General features: G+C 32.6%; 1 protein-coding gene across 5 annotated transcripts in view; it reads left to right on the top strand.

Moving 5' to 3' along the window:
- The window catches only part of septin9a (septin 9a), a 132,765-nt gene extending 132,339 nt beyond the window's left edge, over positions 1-426 (top strand). For all 5 annotated transcript variants that reach the window (NM_001423665.1, NM_198911.2, XM_068216034.1 and 2 more), the window contains one exon: positions 1-426. This exon is cut by the window's left edge and continues 852 nt beyond it. The gene's annotated coding sequence lies outside the window, so the exon portion shown is untranslated.
- Positions 427-3,556: the final 3,130 nt, after the last annotated feature.

Raw genomic sequence — 3,556 nt, 5'->3', positions numbered from 1 at the left:
ACAGCAGTGCTTTCAACAGGCTTTTAATGAGTTGTTTAATTGTGTTTTTATCAGGCAATGCTCACTGCCGTTTATCTTAATCCTTCCAGATCGCCTGGTTCTCTTCCAGTCATTGTGAATATGTACACCATCTTTTGTCAGTTTAGGTGTCGTGTTTTTTTAGCCTAGAGGAAAAGGCCTACAGGAGAGGATATGTCAAGTGCCAAGATGCCCATGTGCCTTAAAGCTGCCTGCCAACAGTACAATTCCTCAGGCTTTGTTCTCGTCTGCAAACCCCTTTATAAAAGCTTGTCATTGGGAAAATATCTTTGTTTTGTCCTGTGCTGTATATTCATAGTGATACAATTGTTTTGTATTGGTATTCAGAGTAACACAAATAACTTTGATAACCTGTTATTTTAAGGAAATAAAGATTTAAATGGTAAATGGTTATTTTGAGGGTTTTTTATTACATTATATTGATTGACTCTTAAATGTGTCTAGACTTTGTAATTGCTCAAATGATGTGGTACTGGGAGAGATTTGCTGATTTAATAATGAGTCCTGTTTTCCGTTTCTCTGCATGATGCTATTTTTGTGCGACATTTTCCATGTAGGGGCTAAATTAGATTGTCAGTCAGGTTAAATGAACTGTTTTTATTAAAGTCATATAATTGTGGCATTTACTCTTCTAGAAGAGCAGCAAATTAAAAAATGTTCATTTCTAACACATTTCCCCATTAAATATTTATTTATTTTATTATTAGCAGGGTTCATACGGTCATGGAAAACCTGGAAAAGTCAGAAAAGACTTTTCATCCAGAAAATATTTGAAAAAACAGAAAAATCCACAAAGGTTTGGAAAAGTCATGGAAAATAGTTTATCAAATGTCTGTATACTTGTATTAGGGCTGCGCGATATCGGAAAAATCTGACATTGATATTTTGTATTTCTGGGATCTATACTGTGATGTGAATACAATTTCACTAGGTTATTTAATAGGTTTATTTGGATTGATTGGGGGGATTTTATAGGGGAGTGAATCGTGAATAACATATAACAAATAAATTACAATCATAGATAAATAAAATATGGGAAAGATAAAAGTGAATTATAGTTTCCAGGTATTCACTATTCAGGTACAGATATTAAATAATCAGCACTACATAGTTTTTATTGTATATTATTTAATGTTTATTAAAGTTACAAAAACTTTCTTGTGGCTGGATGTTTTAAAATTTGAAATATTAAAATGTTCACACAATCACAGGCCTTAAAGGGACAGTTTACTCAGATTTACGTCACTAGTTACTAAATTATATTCTTTTTGTATTCATTTAAAAAAAAAAAAAAGAAAATCATAAATGTTTGAAACAAGTGAAGGAAGGGTGTAATGAAAATAGTAAGTCATTTTTGGGTAACCTATCTCTTTAAAAATACAAGCAGATGATAAACTTTTACTCTGATTATGATTAAACTTTATATTAAACTAAAATCCCAACATTGCATATCCTGCGATGTGACTATTGAGGATGCACACATTGCGTTATCGATGCTGAAACGATATATTGTGCAGCCCTAACTTGAATATAGGTTAGTTGTCATTACTTTCTTTCGCCCTTTGGCCAAAATCTTACTCACATTGTTTGTGCTGTGTAAGTCTTATCAAAATCAATTTTACATAATATAAAAACAAATTTAAACAACATAGACTGTTGTGTGTAATATGATATGCTGTAATAAATTTGAAAGTCATAGTTTTTTTTATTTACCATGTATATGTAGACATTACAACATGAAACACTAAGTCATGAAAAAGTACTTGAAAGTTCTGAAAAAGTCTTGGAAAAGTCATGGACTTTTAGTAGTAAAAATGAGTATGAAATTAATTTATAATGTAAAGTGCACCTCAAAATGAAAATACTCCCTCATTCTGACCCCCATAACATTTTGTAAACAGATATTCAATAGAAATTTTCAGTGCTGATTAAAATTTACCTAATTGTGTGTGTTTTAAGTGGAACGACAGTCTCAAGGGTTGAGAATGACATGAGGGTGAGTGAATACTAGAACGGTTTATAATTGTTTTCAACATGCATACATGCGCACACACAAATGTTGTATATACCAAAATAATTAAAACGAATGCTGTCTCACAACATTTTCATCATTATATTGATGTTTTCCATGTCTGTATTCACGTCTCTCCTCATCGGTTCTTAAACTGGTGCTCATTTTGCCACCTTTTCAGAAGCAGATGGTGCCCTGCTTGCTCTGCTTGCACTTTACTGTATGTCTGTCTGCACCTCTGCTCCTCTGTTCACCCGTCTTATCTCACAGAATGAGAATGAAAGAGAGGCGTCTGTTTCTCACTACGCTCTGTTTGCTCTCCCTCCTCCCTGCTGCTCCTCCCTTTATTTGCAGCAGCAAGGCTTTTACATGTTGCTGTAATTAAATTAATTTGCCATTTGAATGAGCATCGTTTGTTAGGATGCCCTCATCATGAGGATGAGAGAGAGAGAGCCCTTGGAGTGCACTTTCTAGTGTGCAAAGCACCCACTGTTTGCAAAGCATTAAACTCTGAAGGTGGCACAGTTATTTCAGTACTTGCTGTCTCCTCTCTGTTTGTATTTGCTGTCACTTTAATTATATGCTGTCCTATCTGTGTTTTGGGAAAAATGAATCCGCTTTGTAACTACCAGTTGTCATCTGAACTCTTGCAGTCAAACACTTCTTTTGATGTTGATGTCAAAAAACGACAGCATTTTGGAAGACATTCGTGTCACTTGATCGATGCTGGTGGCATTAGGAAGATGCTTTTGCTGGCCGTTTTCAGTTAACTAAAATGAGCTGTTTACTGGTGTGTATATATATTCAAATGAAGGTGAAATTTCATACATTTTAGAGGTGGTTGTGTATTTGCTGCATTTACTAAAATAAAATGTGACTGAGCAGTGCTTCATATACCTCTGCAAAATACGCTATATTTAACCCTGGTCTTATGTTGCAAGGGTATTTTTGTATATTTGAATATCATAGGATTTTTCTTTTATGCCAAAAGCCATTACACAATTCAGTAAAGATCATGTTCCATTAAAATAATTTATCATTTTTATTAGTGATATGCATTTTAAGAACCTAATTTGAGCAATATTAAAGACCGTTTTCTCAATATTTCAAATTGTTTATCCCATAGATTACAGATTTTCACTGTTGTATCTAGTAGTGTCCTATCATAACTAATCATACATCAATGGATATCTTATTTATTTAGTGTTCAAATGGTGTATCTCAATCTCAAAACATTTACCCATATGTAGGCCAAGACAGAATCTGTGGACATTTTTTTTTGTATTTCTGCACAAAATTTTGTAAAAAAATTAAATAAAAATCTGTAGTTATGTGGAATGATTTTGGGATTATCACAACGAAAACTTATTATTTGAACAAAAAATAATACATTTTTACATTTTAATACATTAATACATACACAAATTTATTTTAATGTTTACATTGCAAATTTAATTCAATCTGCTTATTTGGGAAACAAAACAAGTCTTTTATATATGTCTATAA

This window comes from Danio rerio, chromosome 3 (assembly GCF_049306965.1).
Source record: "Danio rerio strain Tuebingen ecotype United States chromosome 3, GRCz12tu, whole genome shotgun sequence".
Classification (NCBI taxonomy): domain Eukaryota; kingdom Metazoa; phylum Chordata; class Actinopteri; order Cypriniformes; family Danionidae; genus Danio; species Danio rerio.
This window is presented reverse-complemented; position numbering and strand designations above follow the sequence as displayed.